General features: G+C 46.8%; 1 protein-coding gene and 1 long non-coding RNA gene across 2 annotated transcripts in view; one reads left to right on the forward strand and one right to left on the reverse strand.

Moving 5' to 3' along the window:
- Positions 1-2137: 2137 nt before the first annotated feature.
- LOC138735576 (uncharacterized) lies at positions 2138-9418 on the reverse strand. Its single transcript, XR_011339785.1, has 3 exons — positions 9270-9418; positions 7728-8025; positions 2138-3136 (listed from the first exon to the last, which is right to left on the reverse strand). It is a non-coding gene; the product is annotated as an uncharacterized lncRNA (long non-coding RNA).
- An 872-nt stretch (positions 9419-10290) lies between these two features.
- The window catches only part of LOC138737386 (dynein axonemal heavy chain 8-like), a 446335-nt gene continuing 434816 nt past the window's right edge, over positions 10291-21809 (forward strand). The window contains exons 1-2 of the mRNA XM_069888133.1: positions 10291-10331; positions 11327-11440. The gene's annotated coding sequence lies outside the window, so the exon portion shown is untranslated. The remainder of the gene's footprint in view (positions 10332-11326; positions 11441-21809) is intronic.

The following is a 21809-nucleotide window of genomic DNA, read 5'->3' on the forward strand; positions in this document are numbered from 1 at the left end:
TATGTGTGTGTGGCACTACCAGTAACCACCAAAACTAGGCGAAGGGAACAATAGGCCTTAATAAACCTTGCTGGCCAGGATCCAGGTATAGGAATGGCGGGAAGGGAGAGGTGGCTCAACCTTTATGGCCCAGGATCATAGGGTATGAGTCATCAGTGGGCGGGCCAGCTCCATATACAGTAGTCAACAATAACTATATACAATGGAGGAAACATCATCACAATGTGTTTAGGAAAGTTCTTTGTTTCACTGTCCAATCATTCACATTTCACTTCTCCAAGTTCAATGGGATCAGGCAATTTTCATACTGTGAATAGAATTTAACATTTATGATCTTCACCAGGTTCCGATGCTTTAATTTAAATTGTTACCACAAAGTAAGGTCTTTGATGGCTTCAGAGAGAGAGATATTTGTCATTCGTTGGACACACATAAACTGATCCCCTTCAATCAGCCATTTCATTGTCTTGCCAAAGAAACTTGCCCCCTCATGGATTTGTAATGTTTTTCTCTTAACAGTAATGTCTGGACATCATAAAAATGCAAACTTTAACAAGGCAGCGGTATCGCTCAGGTCAAGGGCTTCCAGTATATGGATTAGATTGTCTATCGATATTGGATACACGATTGATCTGGAGAATGACCAGCATATGAAGGAATTTTGAGTCCAAATCAGGTTCCAGGGTAAACAGGTGGAATCGTTGGCAGTTAGTGCAACGCTTTTACAGCACTGGCAACCGGGTCTGGATTGGGGTTAGAGTCCCACACTTTCTGTAAGGAGTTTGTACATTCTCCCTGTGTCTCTGAGGATTTTCTTCATGAGCTCTGATTTCCTCCCACCATTCAAAATGTAATGGGGTGGCACGGACATGTGGGCTGAAATAGCCTGTTACCATATTGTACGACTAAATTTGAAAAAAAACAGAAGAAGATCGAGGCAATGCTCTTCGGTACCTGGCCAGCCCACCATCCCCTTCACAGTCAGTTCTGCCTACCTGAAGGTGCTGGAAATTTGGTTTGGAGGGGTCGAGGTGTGCAACAAGAATTGGTCAGAGCAGATTGCAAAGGTCCATCAAAAATTGGGACTCTGGGTATGATGCTCCCTCTTATGAATGGGGAAGAACCTAGTCATCAGGTGTGAGATGCTCTCAGTGCTGTTGTATATGACGCAGGTGTTGCCCATCCCCTGCACCTCTGCCCTGGCAATTACCAGAGCAGTTTTCAGATTTATTTGTGGTTCCAAAATGGATAGGGTGTGAAGGAGCACCATATACAAATTACCAGAAAATGGAGGCAAGGGCATACCCAATGTGCTGCTCATCCTGATGACCACCTTCATGTGTGGCTGCATTAGACTGTGCATGGAACCAAAATACAAGGGCACCAAGTGGTGCTATGTGCTGAGGTTCTACCTGCCCTGGGTGTTGTGAAGGATAAGCCTGGCCCCATTGCCACACAATGTCCCATATAGCTGGACTTTGCCATGCCACCGATCCTTCGTGAAAAGAAATAAAACACAGAATTCTGTGGTTGAAGTAAAAACGAAATGCTGGAGAAACTCAGCAGGTCAAACAGTGTCCTTTGTGTAGCAAAAGTAGAGATAATAACTGATGTCTTGGGCTTGAGCCCTTCATCAAACTTTTGTGGAAAAGTTTTTCCAGGACACCTTTGACCACAAGGCCATCAGGCAGAGGTCAGCATGGAACGTCTGCAGAAATTGAGAAAAGGGGACTCGATGGACAAGGTGGGGTGGTTCCCTGAGAAGATTGCCCAGGTCATCTGGCGGAATGACCAGAATCACAAAAAAGCACCAGAGTTTGTGCTGACTGGTGGTAGGAAAGCCCTCTCTCAGTGAGATCTTTCTTGCACAACCTCCATGCAGGTTAGCCTCGGGACAGCTGCAGTGGAGTGGAGACTGTTGCCCATCTCTTTGTCAAATGTCGGAAAGCGCGTGTGGAGAAGATGGAAGGGTCCTTGTCATGGTTCGTCCCCAGTGGCAGTGTGACAGAGGACTCTCTGATCTATGGACTGTTCCCAGGGATACACACTGAGTCCAAAATCCAGAACTGCTGGAAGACCATCAGCTTCGATCAATAAAAGAGTCGTTTGGAGGTGAAGTTGTGAGAAGTGCCTTCGCGTTCACAAAATATGCTTGAGACAAAAGTTGAGAACAAAGAACATTTATTTATATTTACAACATTGCAAGGTTGGGTACTCTCCCCTTACCTCGGGAAAGTACCCCGAGGGCGGGAAGCCTCTTTGTTTTTATACAATTTTCACTTCACCTCCCCTTACATTTGTCTTACGTTTGTCCTTCTTGGATTGGTTTGGCACTTTTCCCTATTCATCTGTCTCTTGACTGACTCCAACTTTCTCTTATCCCGTGCTCACACCTCCTTTCCCCACCCTCTATTAAACAAGCTCTTTGTGTGTACATGCATATTTCTATGTCTGCTTAAATTCCTCTGTTATCTTGTTTACTTTGTTCTGCTTTTTCATGCACCATTTTACACAAAGAACATTTTAGCTTTTTCCTTGCTTTTTTCTTTCCACCTTCTATAACTGTTTCAGAACTCCTACCATCCTGCAGTGAAATCACTTCCTTCACTAGAGGGTCTCCCGGTTTGCCTAATTTGGAGGCACAGAAGGGTCCCGGGCGGGGGGGGGGGGGGTGCAGGACAGGAAGAATCTATTTCTTGACCTACCTAGGGGAGAACCCTCTCCTAGACTTAGAAAAATGGTATATGGAGGCAAAAGAACAATTATCGTTCTTTCTTGGGACTACACAACCCTCCTTCATCCCCGTCCACTTCTCAAAATACTTAATCTCCCTAAGCTCAACTTCATTACCCGAAGTGCTGCCCCTCTTCCAAAAGGACTTAACACATTGGGAGCAAGACGGAGTGGAGGCGAAAGCAATGGGGAAAATAAAGAAAAATACAAACAAGGACATTATTATTATACACAAATCAAATTTTTCGTCGCAGGGTGAGCTTGAGATCGCTAGGATGTTGCTCCGACTGCCAATATGAGCCTTCTAGGTCAGTGGAGATATTCTTGAGGGGCTGGTTATAACGTTTCACCCTCTGGACATGAGTCCACCCTTTTTCACGTGTTCGTACAGCAGTATCTGTAACTAGAAGGACATAAAAAGGACCATCCCAGGTTGGCGTCAACTTAACATCTTTCCAACTCTTTATCAATTCCCAGTCACCAGGTTGAATGGTATGTATGGGGAATTCCAAAGGCGGCATCTGCGCCAGAATCCCCCTTCTTCTCAGATCAGCCAATGTGGTGGAAAGTTCCTGCAGATACTTAGATATAAATTGATAATTTGCCTCCGGTATTGGGAGGTATGCATGGGAGCCCAGATAGGGAAGGCTGAACATCATTTCATATGGGGAGATGGCAATATCATGATGGGGAGCGGTACGAATACGAATCAAAGCCAGGGGTAAACATTTAAGCCAGGAGAGACCTGTCTCAGCACACAGGCGGGTGAGCTGAAGTTTACTCCCATGGATGCCTCCTTTGCGACCTCATCTGTCTGTCTGTTACCTCGGGCTTCGGGGCTTTCCCCTATCTGATGTCCCCAGACATGGACCACGGCCACCTCCTTAGGCAGCATTAAAGCATCCAAACATTTGATTATTAAACTTTCATGGACTAATTTTTGGCCCTTTCCTGTAATCAACCCCCGTTCCTTCCAAATTTTTCCAAAGGTGTGTACAACTCCAAAAGCATATTTAGAACCTGTGTAAATTGTTCCTACGTTCCCCTGTAGCCCCTGGAGGGCTCGACACAGCGCATATAATTCGCATGTGTGAGCCGACCAGAGACCGGGGAGGCGACCAGCTTCGATAACAGAACCATCCTTGCCATCCACTATGCCATATCCACTGTAACGGGTTCCGTCTGTACAACGAGAAGAACCGTCTATAAACCATCTCTCTCCCTCACATAGAGGCTCATCCCCTAGATCGCTCCGGATCTTAGTCTGCAAATCTATTATTTCCAAGCACTCATGTTCCAGCTGATAATAGGCTGTCTCACTTGATGGAGATACTAAGAATACAGCTGGGTTCTGGTCCCGATTAGTAACCAGCGTCAAGTCATCTCGGTCCATCAAAATTGCCTCATATTTTAGAATTCTCGAATCAGTCAACTACCTCCCCGAAAGTTGTAACAGAATAGTTCGGACGGTGTGCGGGGTGTGGACAGCGGTAATCTTACGACCCTCTTCTACCAGGACAGCGGTGGCAGCAATAGCCTGGACACACTCTGGCCATCCACGGCAAACTGGGTCCAATACCTTGGACAAAAACGCCACTGGTTGCCGGAGCCCCATTCGCTCCTGGGTCAATATACCCGTAGCTGCCCCATCCTTTGCACTAGTAAATAAGTCAAATGGTTTATTCAAATCAGGTAATGCCAACACTGGAGGCTTGGCGAGACAACTCTTTATCCTCTTAAATCCCTCCATTTCTTTCTCTGTCTAGACAACAAGAGAATTATCTAGGCCAGCTAACTTATCATACAAAAATTTTACCAAACTAGAATAATTTTCTATCCAAATTCGGCAATATCCCACCAGACCAAGGAACTTCCTGAGCTCTCGGGCATCCTTGGGAGGTGGGACCTGCAAAATGCCACGTATTCTCTCCGGGCTTATTCGCCGACACCCTTGACTAATTAGATGGCCCAGGTATTTTACCTCTGGCTGCACAAATTGCAATTTCGCCTCACTTACTCTCAACCCCTTTTCTCCCAGAAAGTTTAACATATCCACCGTGTATTGTTTAACAGACTCTTGTCCTTCCCCCGTAATCAATAAGTCATCTACATATTGTATAGCTGACAATCCGATCTTTTTGGAGCTTCTTCCAACACTTGTTCTAATACCTGGCCAAACAGATTAGGGGACTCTGTAAAGCCTTGCGGAAGAACTGTCCAGCGATACTGGTTCTTTCGTCCAGTATACGGGTTCTCCCATTCAAAGGCAAACATGTCCCTATTACCCTCATCCAGGGAGCAAGCCCAAAAGGCGTCTTTCAGGTCTATCACACAAAACCATTTACTATTCGGATCTATTTTTCCCATAATAGTACATGGATTAGGCACAACGGGGCATCGGGCCAAAATTACCTTATTTAACTCTCGTAGGTCTTGTACCAGCCGATAAGTACCGTCTGGTTTTTATATTGGCAGTATTGGGGTATTAAAGGGGGATATACAGGGTTCAAGAAACCCATCCAATAATAGTTTATCAATCACGGGTTGCAGTCCCTTCCTTCCCTCCATTGGGATTGGGTATTGTTTTCGTCTAACTATCTGAGTGGGGTCTTTCAACATGACCTGAAGAGGAGGTACATCAAGCCCACCCCCTGTTTCCTTTTCTCGTCCATACCTTGGGGTCAATCAGCTCGCGATCTTCTTGTGTCAACATGTAGAACTGAACTCCAATTCCCTTTCCTTGAGGCCGGGTCCCAATACCCAATAGATCTTGCAAATCCTATCCCAGCAGGCAGACTCCTGCTTGGGGAACTAGTAAAATATCTCCCTCTATCCCATCTATATTCTGAGGCCTTTTAATTCTGGAACCTCAAAATCCGATCCCCCAACCCCTGAAATAACTACTTTCCCATTAGGCACCGTTCCTTTGGGTTTGGTTCGAATACTAGAACGAGCTGCTCCCGAATCTACCATAAAAATCATGTCCTCTTCGTGGGGTCCTATACTTAAGTTTACTAATGGTTCTCCATGCAGCCCCACGGCACTCCTTACGAGAGAACCTTGACTTCCCTAATCTTCTTCTTCCATCAAAACATAGGACCGCGTGTCCCTAATCCTCTGGGGACATTCCCTCTTAAAGTGTCCCTCTCTTTTACAATAGAAACAAACCTTGGGCCCTATCTACCATCCTCTATTGGAACCACCTCTTGGGGCCCCCGCTCATGGACGGGGACCTTGAGGTTCGTCCATCCTTCAAATCCTGGCCCTCCTCTTTCTCTCATTCCCATCCATCTGCCCGGACCGTTGGTCCGGCGTCTTTGACCTCCCTGCTGTCCATCTACGACTTGCTTCACCGCCTGCAACAAAATCTTCGCCTTCCCTTTTTGCTTATCCTCACTTCTCTGAACATAGGCTCTCTGGGCTATTTGTAGAAGTTGTGACAATCCCTGTTCATGCCAATTCTCAGTCTTTTGGAGTTTCTTTCTTATGTCCGGGGCTGAATTCATTACAAATCCTGTCAAAACTAACTGCTCACCAGCCGGTGATTCTATATCCAGCCCCCCGTATTGCTGTATTGCCACCCGCAGTCTAGTCAAGAAGGTTGAGGGAGTCTCCTCTGGGCCTTGAGGAACCTCAAATGCCTTTTTAAAATTTTGTCCCTTGGGTACCAATTCCCTCATTCCCTTTATTAAATTAACCCTATATTCTTCCATTCGAGTTCGACCTTCAGCAGTTCCTTTATCCTAATTTGGATTCACCAAGGGAAACTTATCTTCTCCCGTCACAGCTCCTGGACCTCCTTGGTGTTCCCGATCCCCTTGTCTAATCATTCCTCTCTCGTCCAGAGTAAACAAAAGCCTTAAATATGGACATCAATTCATCCCAGGTGTAAATATTTGGCCCCAAAATCTGATCCAATTGTTCTGCACAGGCCTGGGGGGTCCTCGATCAAGGACAATTTCTCGTTTAAAATTCCTCACTTCCGTACTTGTTAGAGGGACGTTAACAAATCCTGGACCTCCCAGGGGCACTTCACGAAGGGGACACATTTGCACCTGGTGCGGGTCCGATCCCCAACCTCTTGGTAGGGCGGGGTCCCCCTTCTGTCATCTAGGACTCAAATCAAACTCCCCGGCTTCCTCCTCACGGAGGGTTTCACACTGTTCCTCCGACAATAGCGTACAATCTGGGTCACCAACCTGGGGAGTAAGGGGTGGTGGAGGATGCTTAGCCTGTGATCTGGTCCTAACTACATTCTTCTGTTCATTTTCGTTAACAAGGTGTGGGGGGTGAAGTGGACGACATTGGGAGGGGAGGATAAAGTGGGTGGGGAGGAAGAGGGGGCAGCAGAGGAGCCGGCTCGGGATATGGAGGAGGTAATGCCTGTAAGGGGTCCCATTTTTCAGGAAGAGGAGCTGAAGGCTCCGGTTCCTTAGGCTTTGCCGGATCCCTTGTAGTCATCACCATTTGGTTTGATTCTACAAATAACCAACAGGCAGCATAATCCCCGCTCTCAGAGTCATCGGGTCTATTTTCATAAAGCCACGTATTCAGTGCCTGACATACCCAATCCTCATCCGAACTGTATTTTGGCCAAAATACCGAAGACCCTTTAATTGGATTCTTGGGCCACTCATGATAACAATACCGAATCATTTTCTTTTTATTTTTCCCGCGGGTCATTCCCGCACCCCAATTCATCAGTTGTCTCCCCAATGGGCTTCCCGGGGGAATTCTATCAATCGGTCCTGGACCTTTCTTTTTGCTCCCTCCCCCACCCATGGTGGAAAAATATTGCCTCCCCAATGGGCTTCCCGGGGGAATTCTATCAATCGGTCCTGTACTTGGACCTTTCTTTTTGCTCCCTCCCCCACCCATGGTGGAAAAATATTGCCTCCCCAATGGGCTTCCCGGGAGAATTCTGTCAACCGGTCCTATTCTCAGACCTTTCTTTTTGCTCCCTCCCCCACCCATGGTGGATATATAGATCTTACCTGGCTGTTGAGCCTTCCCAGCACGTCACTTATACGGCTGTCCCGATGTTTGTTCTCAATGCCTCTTCTCGGATATCACTCGCTACGTCCACTGGCACGACACTCGATGACCAGGAGTCCGGCTAAATCAGCCGGGGTGCACCGACCCCTCTTCAGACAAGCACCAGTCAGTGGAAGGAGTGTGATCCCAGAGGAGTCCCCAAGTTGTGAAATATGTCTTCGCGTTGGGAGGTGATGTTGAGATTGTATAAGACGTTGGTGCGGCCTAATTTGGAGTTCTGTGTGCAGTTCTGGTCGCCTAATTATAGGAAGGATATAAACAGAGTGGAGAGAGTGCAGAGAAGGTTGACCAGAATGTTACCTGGGTTTAAGCATCTAGAGTATAGGGAGAGATTGGACAGATTAGGCCTTTATTCTTTGGAGCGTAGAAGGTTGAGAGGGGATTTGATAGAAGTATTTAAGATTATGAAAGGGATAGACAGAGTGGATGTGGATAGACTATTTCCGTTAAGAGGAGGAAAGATTAGAACAAGAGGACATGAGTTAAGAATTAAGGGGCAGAGGTTTAGAGGTAACGTGAGGGGGAACTTCTTTACTCAGAGAGTGGTAGGTGTGTGGAATGAGCTTCCGGGAGAAATAGTGGTGGCGGAGTCAATTGTATTATTTAAGAAAAGGTTGGACAGGTATATGGATGAGAAGAAGGTGGAGGGTTATGGGCATTGTGCAGGGAGGTGGGACTTGAGAGGGGTGTTTGGTTCGGTGTGGACTAGAAGGGCCTAATGGCCCGTTTCCGTGCTGTAATTTTTATGTTATGTTCACAAAATATGCTCGAGACAAAAGTTGAGAACAAAGAACATTTATTTATATTTACAACATTGCAAGGTTGGGTACTCTCCCCTTACCTCAGGAAAGTACCCCGAGGGCGGGAAGCCTCTTTGTTTTTATACAATTTTCACTTCACCTCCCCTTATATTTGTCTTATGTTTGTCCTTCTTGGATTGGTTTGGCACTTTTCCCCTATTCATCTGTCTCTTGACTGACTCCAACTTTCTCTTATCCCGTGCTCACACCTCCTTTCCCCACCCTCTATTAAACAAGCTCTTTGTGTGTACATGCATATTTCTGTGTCTGCTTAAATTCCTCTGTTATCTTGTTTACTTTGTTCTGCTTTTTCATGCGCCATTTTACACAAAGAACATTTTACCTATTTCCTTGCTTTTTTCTTTCTACCTTCTATAACTGTTTCAGAACTCCTAACATTAAAATAATAACTGTTTCTAAACTCCTACAAAGTGACGCCTGTCTTGAGTGAATCAGTAACGAAGGCCAAATGAATGTTCTTAAACAGTGTTTATTAACAAATACAAAATGGGCAATATCTGTAGTAACATTCAATATCAATAGCAAAACCAAACTCCTGCAGAAGTAAGTAACTTTCGAGTGAAATACCGACTAATCATAACATGTAATAACAAAGCATGGCCATCTGACGTCTTAGGGTTCGAATAACGCTCGATAAGAAATTACAGAGGCCTAACTCACCCTCCTTGGATCACCCAACTTACGACGCGGGCCTCCCTTGAGCGTGATGCAGAACGCATGGACCTGGCTCGAACCGCTTGCTGCCAGGGCTGAGCCAAGCACGTCTCCAAACTGGCGGACATGCTGGCCTCCGTTCGAGCTGCCGCCAGCGGGGCTGAACCAACTGCGCATGCTCCGCCAAGCGGGGCCGGCGTTCGCGCATGCTCCGCCAAGCGGGGCCGGCGTTCGCGCATGCTCCGCCAAGCGGGGCCGGCGTTCGCGCATGCTCCGCCAAGCGGGGCCGGCGTTCGCGCATGCTCCGCCAAGCGGGGCCGGCGTTCGCGCATGCTCCGCCAAGCGGGGCCGGCGTTCGCGCATGCTCCGCCAAGCGGGGCCGGCGTTCGCGCATGCTCCGCCAAGCGGGGCCGGCGTTCGCGCATGCTCCGCCAAGCGGGGCCGGCGTTCGCGCATGCTCCGCCAAGCGGGGCCGGCGTTCGCGCATGCTCCGCCAAGCGGGGCTGGCGTTCGCGCATGCTCCGCCACGCTCCTTTGGCTCCGTCAACGGGGCCGACCTTCCCGCATGCAGCCAATGGGAAGAGGTCCAGGGAACCGCTGTAGCCCGTGGCCTCAACAGGTAAGAATCAAGCCTTCGGTCGCGTTCTTTCAGCACAGAGAGCTGGCGGTGAGGGAGTATGCCAGTCTGCAGGGGGATGTGCTGAGTCTTGGGGCAGACCCAGCATTTAGGGGCTGACACTGAAGTGAAGCCCCTCAACTAACGGGGCGGGGGGGGGTGGGTGGGAACGGAGTATTAAGAGAAAAATATAAAATGTATTGAGATGATTGACACTATGAATGTAAATATCTTGAACAATTCTTTTCTGTATTGAATATAATTTATTATGAATAAAGTAAGAAATTCTGCCGAGATGTCACCATTTTTGCTTCACTCAAAACCACACCCGTTGCCAAAACTTCTGGTTGTCACCAGGGGCCTCTGTGACGTCAGCAGATGACGTTAGATTTTTGGCAGTTAGATAAAGCGCGAGCAATGAGGCGCGAAGTCAGTCGAGGCGCGTGGTGGAGGTGAGATGGCGTGGGGTGTGGCGAGGCTCGGGACCGGCGGGAGGGGGCCCCGGGCGAGCGGCGAGGCTCGGGACCGGCGGGAGGGGGCCCCGGCGAGCGGCGAGGCTCGGCGGGAGGGATCGGAAAAGGAGAGGTGGCCCAGGGCGGAAAGATTCAACGAGAGGCGAGGTGAACGGCTGGAAAGTGCAGGGACCAGTGCGTTGAGTCAGTCTTGGGGCTCGGGGGGACGGGGCAGAGGCGCGTCAAGTGCTGGCGCGCGCAGGGGAGGGTGCAGCACGCGGCTGGGTGCAGCACGCGGCTGGGTGCAGCACGCGGCTGGGTGCAGCACGCGGCTGGGTGCAGCACGCGGCTGGGTGCAGCACGCGGCTGGGTGCAGCACGCGGCTGGGTGCAGCACGCGGCTGGGTGCAGCACGCGGCTGGGTGCAGCACGCGGCTGGGTGCAGCACGCGGCTGGGTGCAGCACGCGGCTGGGTGCAGCACGCGGCTGGGTGCAGCACGCGGCTGGGTGCAGCACGCGGCTGGGTGCAGCACGCGGCTGGGTGCAGCACGCGGCTGGGTGCAGCACGCGGCTGGGTGCAGCACGCGGCTGGGTGCAGCACGCGGCTGGGTGCAGCACGCGGCTGGGTGCAGCACGCGGCTGGGTGCAGCACGCGGCTGGGTGCAGCACGCGGCTGGGTGAGAAAGAGGAGGAGGAGGGTCCACCAAGCCTGAGGCGCGCCCGGTGGGAAAGGCACAACAATGCTCGGGTGCGGACGCGTCGAGACTACGGGAGGGCGGAGGCGGAGCTCGCACGGGGGGTGGGGGGTTGTTGGTGGCGGCGAGGTTCGGGGTGCGCACTTCACGCACTGAGGGAGGGGCTGGCAAGGCTCGTGGCGCTCACTGCGGGACCAGTGGAGACTTGGCCGTGCACGGTTGTGGGTGGGCGAGGCTTAGGCGTGCACCTTTGGGGGGGATCAGCTTCTGTATCGAGAGCGCCAAATGAGTTGTTTTAAAGCTCGAAGACCCGGTGAAAGCTTGCTCTGGGGCCATGTATGGCTGACAGGCAGAGAAGGAAGAAGGTGTAATTGAAGATTAATTTCCTGTTTAATCATCTGAAGAAAAAAACAAAGTGAGTTTCATTGCTGTGTCTTTTTCTTTCTTAGAGGATGCTTTAATTGCTGAAAATTAACACTAAAAAGGAATAAATTCACTTCAAGCTGTACAGAAACCTGCAAGACTCTCTCTGCATTTGATCCCTTTAAAATTGCATTCCCCACTTTGTACCACCTCCTTTGTACACCATTTTGTGCTACTCATACTACAGATACAGTATTTCATATCTGGTGTCCCCTGCAAATTTGGGATTTGTACATTGTTATAAATAGAAGTTACAAGTTATATACAAGTATATCTTCTTTTCTTTGGCTTGGCTTCGCAGACGAAGATTTATGGAGGGGTAATGTCCACGTCAGCTGCAGGCTCTTTTGTGGCTGACAAGTCCGATGCGGGGCAGGCAGACACGGTTGCAGCGGTTGCAAGGGAAAATTGGTTGGTTGGGGTTGGGTGTTGGGTTTTTCCTCCTTTGTCTTTTGTCAGTGAGGTGGGGTATATATACAAGTTATAAATATAGTCCTTTTATAATATTCATTCATTAATCTCCACTCCACTATTGATAAATATTAGAGTATCAAAGAGTCACAGTTCACTGTTGCCTGCATTATTACATCATTGCATATGTCCTCTTTTTAGGGGACAACTCCAATGCTCAGTCCGTGTTCTGAGATCAAGAGTCCTTAATAGTGCGACACCCAGACTGAAACCCCATAAAGACAAATACCGTATTTACTCCCTTACTGTGAAATGCAACGTGTTCACAATCACTACTCTGGAGACAAAGTCTTGGAGAACAAGTTTCATTTTATTTGCAGGTCTGCAGAGCCGGGTGTCTCTTAGTCCCAAGACACGCCAGAGATTCAAAATTATTACTCTTTTGTACAATTCTGTGCTTAGCAAAGATGCCTCCCATTACAGCTCCTCCCAATCGGAGCCTCAGTGGTTCACAGTCTTCCTATTACCCCCTCTCATCCTCCCTGATTCTGCAAGGTTCCTCCTTGTTTATACATCACATATTATGTTAATCAAGCATTTTTGTCATTGGTGGCATCCAAGTTAATATTTATATTCTCATTAAGCAAGTGCAGTAATGACTGCAGGTTACCCTAGGTCATTTTGACCAATTTAAACCAGAACTCATTATCCTTTGAGATTCTGACACATGGGGGGGAGGGTCGACTAACCGTTGGCTAACTACTCTCAAGTCCTAATCTAATCACATTCCACTACTTTTCACAATAGTGCTAGTTTAATCACATTCCACCACCATTCACAATTACTTCATCCACTGTTCTTTAACTTGCTGATCTTTCCCCTGCTAAACTCTCATGCAGCTGTTTACATGTCTTGTGGTCCTGGCCTTGGCACAATAAAAAGATAAGTAGTATTGGTACTGACCCTTGAAGAACTTCACTGTACATGGCCCAATTGTCTAAAAAATAACCTTTCACTTCTATTCCATGTTTGGTAACATAGCTAATTTTCTACTGCTCTGCTATAGCACCTTTTATTCTATGGCTTTCAATTTTGATGACAGGCGTATTATCTAGCACTTTATCAAATTTCTTTTGCAAGTCCATATATTATCACATCAACTGCATTTCCCTCTTTCATTTTCTGTTACTTTGTCAAGTAATTGCCCTCAGACAGCTCCAAGAAAAGTGCAGAGAACAAAATAAAGGACTCTACATCACCTTTGTTGACCTCACCAAAGCCTTCGACACCGTGAGCAGGAAAGGGCTTTGGCAAATACTAGAGCGCATCGGATGTCCCCCAAAGTTCCTCAACATGATTATCCAACTGCACGAAAACCAACAAGGTCGGGTCAGATACAGCAATGAGCTCTCTGAACCCTTCTCCATTAACAATGGCGTGAAGCAAGGCTGTGTTCTCGCACCAACCCTCTTTTCAATCTTCTTCAGCATGATGCTGAACCAAGCCATGAAAGACCCCAACAATGAAGACGCTGTTTACATCCGGTACCGCACGGATGGCAGTCTCTTCAATCTGAGGCGCCTGCAAGCTCACACCAAGACACAAGAGAAACTTGTCCGTGAACTACTCTTTGCAGATGATGCCGCTTTAGTTGCCCATTCAGAGCCAGCTCTTCAGCGCTTGACGTCCTGCTTTGCGGAAACTGCCAAAATGTTTGGCCTGGAAGTCAGCCTGAAGAAAACTGAGGTCCTCCATCAGCCAGCTCCCCACCATGACTACCAGCCCCCCCACATCTCCATCGGGCACACAAAACTCAAAACGGTCAACCAATTTACCTATCTCGGCTGCACCATTTCATCAGATGCAAGGATCGACAATGAGATAGACAACAGACTCGCCAAGGCAAATAGCGCCTTTGGAAGACTACACAAAAGAGTCTGGAAAAACAACCAACTGAAAAACCTCACAAAGATAAGCATATACAGAGCCGTTGTCATACCCACACTCCTGTTCGGCTCCGAATCATGGGTCCTCTACCGGCACCACCTACGGCTCCTAGAACGCTTCCACCAGCGTTGTCTCCGCTCTATCCTCAACATCCATTGGAGCGCTTACACCCCTAACGTCGAAGTACTCGAGATGGCAGAGGTCGACAGCATCGAGTCCACGCTGCTGAAGATCCAGCTGCGCTGGATGGGTCACGTCTCCAGAATGGAGGACCATCGCCTTCCCAAGATCGTGTTATATGGCGAGCTCTCCACTGGCCACCATGACAGAGGTGCACCAAAGAAAAGGTACAAGGACTGCCTAAAGAAATCTCTTGGTGCCTGCCACATTGACCACCGCCAGTGGGCTGATAACGCCTCAAACCGTGCATCTTGGCGCCTCACAGTTTGGTGGGCAGCAACCTCCTTTGAAGAAGACCGCAGAGCCCACCTCACTGACAAAAGGCAAAGGAGGAAAAACCCAACACCCAACCCCAACCAACCAATTTTCCCTTGCAACCGCTGCAATCGTGTCTGCCTGTCCCGCATCGGACTTGTCAGCCACAAACGAGCCTGCAGCTGACGTGGACTTTTTACCCCCTCCATAAATCTTCGTCCGCCAAGCCAAAGAAGATCAAGTCACATGGATGCAATTTTTTTTCCCCTCTTTTTCTTCTTTTCTCTTTTTACCAAGTTTATTCTGGTCTTCTATAATCATTCCACATCTGTCCCAGAGTCCGCTGATTCTGACTCTTATTTCATAACAGGTTAATTGATGAGCTTAGTTAAGTTTTTTGTGAAGGCAATGAAAGGAGGATAGTGGATGTGGTGCATATGGATTTCAGTTCGGAATTTGACAAGACCCTCCATGGTGGGCTTGTTCAAAAAGTCATATAGCAGAGGATCTATGGAAACCTGGCTCCATGAATTTGGAATTGGCGTGCCTGCAGAAGGCAGAGGGTGGTTGTAGGTGGAATGTATTCTGCATGGAGGTTGAAGATGAGTGATGTTCTGTGGCAAACTGGCAGCATTTGTGATTTCACTTTAACCACTTGGACAAAAAAGTAGAATAGGGTCAGTAAGTTTGTAGATGACATGAAGGTCAGAGGAGATGTGGATAGTGGAGAACAGTGGTTCTCAAACTTTTTCTTTCCACTCACATACCACTTTAAATATTCTCTATGCTATAGGTACTCTGTCATTAGGGATTATTTAAGGTGGTATGTGGGTGGAAAGAAAGTTTGAAAACCACTGTTTTAATCGTACCTAATTGATTCATTATGTGCATAGGGATTACTTAAAGTGGTATGTGAATGGAAAGAAAAAGGTTGAGAACCACTGGTGTAGATTGTTGTAGGTTACAAAGGGGTATAGACAGGACACAGTGTTGAGCAAAGTGTTAGATGAGGTTCAGTCCTGATAAATGTGAAGTGATTCACTTAGTACATAATTAATGGCAGAATTCTTAACAGTGTAAAGTAATAAAGGGATCTTGGGGTTCAAGCCCATAGATTAATGATGTTTGGCGCACAGATTGGTAGATAGATTGGTTAAGAAGGCGTGCAATTTGATGGCCTTCATTAGTCAAAGGGATAGAATTCAAGAGCAATGAGGTAATGAAGGATGTTGGAAGCTTGAGAGGATGCAGAGGAGATTTACCAGGATGTTGCCTGGATTGGAAAATCTATCCTCCGAAGCAAACTTTACTGAGCTAGTGATGAAGGATGAGAGGAGACAATAGAGGTATACAAGGTTATGAGAGGCATTGGAATGTATCTATATGTCTGTCCAAGAGTCTTTTAAATATTATTGTACCAGCCTCCACCACCACACATGGCAATGCATTCCAAGTGCCCACTATTTGTACAAAAAAACTGTACCACTGACTTCTCCCCTAAACTTTCCTCCCCTCACATTGTTTGCTACTCTCGCCCCAGTAAAAGGGTGCTTGCCGTCTACCTTATCTATGCAGACCTCCATTGTCAACTCTCATATTTCTTCATTCCAAAGAAAAAAGCCCTAGCTCTTTTGACCTTGCCTCACAAGACATATTCTCCCATCCTGGCATCATCCTCTCTAATCTCCTCTGCACTCTATTTATAGCTTCCACATCCTTCCTGCAATGAGTTGACCAGAATTGAACACAATATTTCAAGTGTGATCCAACCAGAATTTTATAGAGCTGCAACATTACCTCACAACTCTTGAACTCAATCCCTCTGACTAATATAGGCTAGCGGTACCATAAGCCTTCTTAACTACCCTGTGAACCTGCGTGGGAACCTTGAAAGATAACCTTGTTATCTGCAAACCATCTTTCCTCTTCTTTGTCCAGGTCATTTATGAAAATCACAAAGACCAGGAGTCCCAGAACAGATCTCTGCAGAATTCCACTAGTCACTGACCTTCAGGCAGAATATGTTCCATCTACTACTACCCTCTGCTTTCTGCAGGGAAAATTGACTGGATCCGGTGGATCCATTGTGATTTCCACTCGGGGAGACTGAAATGCACACTGGGAGATTGTTCTGTTGAGCACTTCCCTCTACCTGCAGCAATTATAGGGACCTCATCTCGCACTAACATGTCTATCCATGCACTGCCAAAACGAGGCTATCCACAAACACCTAATATTCTGTCTTGACACAAGATGCCATTAACATCGACCTCCAATTTCTGGTAACCCTCTCGTGCCCAAGTCTATCTTTGTCACCACTCACTTTCTCTCATCCCTATGACTCCTTCTCCCCCTCTTTCCCTACCCATCACTTCTCTTCCTACATCTTTTACTGTCCCTTCCTTCTGCTGTCAGAGAGCATCTTTCTCAGTCCACTGCTCTTTCCTCCTGTTACCTCCCAGCTCCCTCCTCTTCTTCCCCTTCCCAATGGCATCCACCCATCACATCTGTTCCACTACAACCCCCCACCCCCCTAAAAAAGACACCTTATTCATTTGTATGAATCCCTGATGAAGAGGTCAGGCCTGATACAGTGATTGCCCTTTGTTATGTGACCTGTTGAGTTCCACCAACACATTTATTGCATCTTAAATACCATATACTTTGGTGTACAAGTCAACTCTTGAAATACCCAAAAAACACGCCAAAAACGGGTCGTTTTACAGGCCAGATACAAAAATGTGACCTTAAAATACCACTCAATTGGTTCCGTAACACACTTAGACCCCACCCTACAACAAATTTTTAAGATACTGGTATATTAGAAAGAAATTTATATTGTTTAAAAAAACATCTAAAATCCTTCAAAAACACTATCACTGTCATCATCTGAGGCAAAGCACAACTGGAGTCTCACTAGGCTTTTTCAGGTGTATTCTATGCTAAGAATGCGCCTCAAGAAGCAGAAGCGGGCGTTTAAATTTCTGTTCAGATGGCAGCATTTAAAATGCAACGCTGGCCACCTGAAAGACACAGCTGCACAGGATGCGGCTCTGAGCACACGGCAGACGGAGCCACCTCATCGACAGAGAAGGTCGAAGCAATCCACCAGTTTGCCTGATCTGACAGCCTCAAAGGCCTGCATGAATTCACGGGTATGCTTAACTTTTATAACTGATTCATCCCAGCCTGCATCATGCGACCGTTGTTCACAACGATTGGCACAAAAAATGAAACCCTGGCGTGGACGAAAGAGGCCGAAGCAGCTTTCGTCACTACAAAGGATGCCCTGGCGAGAGCCACCCTACTGGCCCACTCACGGTACGACGACCACACCGCCCTCTCCATAGATGCATCAGCCACAGCCATCGGAGGCATACTAGAGCAATCGGTGGAAGGTCAGTAAAGACCTCTGATGTTCTTCAGCTGGTACCTGCACCCCTGGAACTCAAATATAGCACCTTCAACAGAGGGCTCCTAGCCCTTTACCTGGCGATCAGGCACTTCTGGTACTGCTTGGAGGGCAGGCCATTCATGGCCTTCACAGACCACAAGCCTCTAACCCAAGCCCTCACCATGGCTAAGGACCCCTGGTCAGTGTGCCAGCAAAGACATCTCTCCTACATCTCCAAGTTCACTATGGACATTCGGCACTTAGCTGGTAAGGACAATGTCATGGCGGATGCACTCTTTCGACCAACGATCCACACGTTAGCCCCTGGCCTTGACTACACTCGACTATCACAGGCACAAAAGAGGGATAGCGAGATGCAAGCATTCCGCACCACCTTCACCGGCCTTTGCCTCGAGGACCTCAAGCTGCCAGACAGTCCTGACATGCTGCTATATGATGTGTCCACCGGCACATCGCATCCAGAAGTGCCGCAACAGTAGAGGTAACAAGCCTTCAAAATGGTTCACAACTTGGCGCACCTGTCCATCAAAGCTTCGGTGCGCATGGTGGTGGAACGATTTGTGTGGCATGGCCTTAAGCAGGTTGTTCAAATGGCGTGCAACTACACAGAATGCCAGACCTCCAAAGTCCATTGCCACATAAAGTCCTCGGTGCAGCATTTTGACCCCCTGGCAAAGTGTTTTGAGCACATCCACATAGACATTATGGGTCCCCTGCCGGTCTCTAGGGATGCTTGTTACCTGCTTACGGTGGTTGATCACATGATGAGGTGGCCGGAAGCCATCCCCCTCAAAGACACTTCTGCCGAGTCCTGTGCCAGAGTGCTACTTCCCCATTGGATCGCGAGGTTCGGAGTTCCAGCGACAGGGGTGCCCAGTTTACATCTGCCCTCTGGACACAACTCGCGACCTTACTGATGTGGATTCTGGTTGTTTCGGTGGACTGTACGAAATGCAGAATTTTGAATTATCTGCACAGAGCCTCACAGAGATGCTCTCTCTCTGTGAAAGCTGGCAGAGAAAACTGAATATGTGTTTCAAAGCTATATCTTTGGTTCAGACATGGGTGGAGATACATTTGGCCCAATCAGAAGTTCACACAATACATTCTTACCCAATGCAATTGCTACTAAGTACAAATTCCATTGCTACAGATCATTGACAGCCTCTTATCAGACCTGCTTGTTGATTGGTTCAGAGTAAATTCCTACAGTTGGCCATTGTGCTAATTGGTCCCTTTGAATTTGCCATGCCCGTGTTACTAGAATGCTGCAAAATCTAGCGATTCCACTGCCACCTCATTTCAGCCCTCATGGCATGGCTGAATGGTCCAAACTGGATGGAAAAGCTTCCCTAGGTCCAGTTGAGTACAAGGAAGATCTGTAAGTATCCTCCGTGAAGCTGGTTTATGGTGCACCCCTTTCCCTACCTGGTGAGTTCTTCTGCCTGGGAGCTGACTCCAACACTTGTACACAGATGCTGCTAATGGAATTCCAGGACAAGTTGGCTGTGTTGGCACTTCTCCCACCATCCCACCACAGCATCCGGCCACTGTGTATCCAAGTCCCTAAGGACTTGGTCACCATGGACTTTGTGTTTGTGCGACAAGGCCTACACCTAGTCCTGCTCCAACGGCCCTTCGAAGGCCCCAACAAAGTCCTGAAACAGGCAGGTAAGACATTCATCCTGGAAATTGGGGATAGAGAGGAACTGTTTATGGCAGACAGGCTGAAGGGGGCACACTTAGACCCTAGCCAACCTGTGGTTACGGTTCAGCCCAAAAGACTGGGACAGCTGCCCAAAGCGGTGAGGCACTAAAACTGGCTTGGGGGGGGGGGGTTGGGGGTGTCGTGTGGCGGCACATATTGATACACAGGCGAACCGGCCCTGCGTGTCATGGCCGCGATAGTGGGACAGCCACATTAAGATGGCACTGTGGGGTTTTGGGTGTGCATCGTGGCTTCGGCCACAGAGTGCTTTTCGGTAGCATGGTGACGTCCATGCCTTAAAGGCATGTGCGTGCATTCGAATAAAGTCAGTTGAAACTGAAACTCACATCGACCTGTGTTTTGCTTTCAATCGTAATAGCTATTGCCACAATTTCTTCTTGAAACACTTCCTGATCAATATATCTTCCATATGCCAACAACAGAGCCTCACTGTCCCATGTGGTAGATTCATGCAGTTGAACTGAGAACTTCCGTAATTTCAACTTCTCAATAAGCTGTTTTTCAACATCTTGACACATCATCTATTCTGTTGCAGACAGTACTATTACTCAATGGCATTGCTTGGATATCTTTGTCATTCTTTTTCAGAACTGTTTTGAGAAACAATGATATTGCAAGTTTAATCAGTTCCTCCCCAATCGAATGATTCTTCCCATGTTTTGCTATCAGCAGAGAAATTTCATAGCTAGCTTCAAAGGTACAATTCAGGGCTGTAGTTTACGCAGCGAATAATGAAGTGATTTTGATCTAGTTTCTAAACTTCTCTTTCAGTGGTTTAAAATATTCCAAGTTCGAGTTGATGTGGTTAGGATGTTTTACCCTCAAATGAGCTTCAAGATGGCCTGCTTTCATTGATTCATTTGTCAAAGTCTGTTGGCATAATAGGCAAAAAGGTGCAAGTTCATCATGGACATGTACCCAAACTTCAAGAACTCCACTAAATATTGACAAACCTTTTGCTGGCCTCGTCTGATCATTTTGAATATACAACAGCGCGAGCTCCCTGAAACAGATTAATCAATATTTTATTATAGCCACTTTCAGGTGGCCAGAATACCCCGATGTAAAGCTGCATATTCTACACGAATGTGGCTGTTGGAAGGCCACCTGAAAGTGCAAAACCTGGCCCCGAAGAGTACTCACCCAACCCTCCTCAGGGAGGTATAATCTCAAAACGGAAAGAGAAGATAAACAAAATATAAAATGGCTACGCTGAACTATATGACTCTAAATATTAATGGAATACATAACCAAATTAAAAGGAAGAAACTACTAAATTTACTGAAAAAGGAAAAAATAGATATAGCATTTGTCCAAGAAACACACTTAACTGAATTGGAGCACAAGAAATTAAAGAGAGATTGGGTAGGACATGTAACAGCAGCATCGTATAATTCAAAAGCAAGAGGAGTGGCTATATTAATTAGCAAAAATGTGCCATTTAAAATAGAAGAGGAAATAATAGATCCAGCAGGGAGATATGTTATGATAAAATGTCAGATATATTCAGAGCTTTGGAATCTACTTAATATATATTCACCTAACGAAGAAGATCAAAAGTTTATGCAAGATATCTTTTTGAAGGTAGCTAATACGCAAGGGAACATACTAATAGGAGGGGATTTCAATCTGAATTTGGATCCAAATATGGATAAAACGGGGAAAAAAATTAACAGGAAGAACAAAGTAACCAAATTTATAATTAAATCAATGCAAGAAATGAAACTTGTGGACATATGGAGGAAACAAAACCCAAAAGAAAAGGAATACTCATACTACTCGACTAGACATAAAACATACTCAAGGATAGACCTATTCCTGTTACCAGCCCACATTCAAGGGAGAGTTAGGAAAACGGAATATAAAGCTAGACTATTATCGGACCACTCACCCCTGTTATTGGCAATAGAGCTAGAGGACATCCCTCCAAGAATGTATAGATGGAGATTAAACCCCATGCTACTTAAAAGACAGGATTTTAGAGAATTTATTGAAAAACAATTAAAAATGTACTTTGAAGTAAATACGGAATCAGTGGAAGATAAGTTTATACTATGGGACGCAATGAAAGCATTCATTAGAGGGCAAATAATAAGTTATGCAACCAAGATGAAGAAGGACTATAACCAGGAAACAGAGCAGTTGGAAAGGGAAATAATAAACATAGAAAAAAAATTAGCAATAAAGGAAGATACAACCAAAAGAAGAGAATTGGCGGATAAAAAAATAAAATATGAAACATTACAAACATATAAGGTGGAGAAGAATATAATGAAGACAAAACAGAAATATTATGAACTAGGTGAAAAAACACACAAAATCTTAGCATGGCAGCTTAAGACAGAGCAAACTAAGAAAATGGTATTGGCAACAAGGAAAAAAGACAAACAAATTACATATAATCCAAAAGAAATTAAGGAAAAC

This window comes from Narcine bancroftii, chromosome 6 (genome assembly GCF_036971445.1).
Source record: "Narcine bancroftii isolate sNarBan1 chromosome 6, sNarBan1.hap1, whole genome shotgun sequence".
NCBI classification, from domain to species: Eukaryota; Metazoa; Chordata; class Chondrichthyes; order Torpediniformes; family Narcinidae; genus Narcine; species Narcine bancroftii.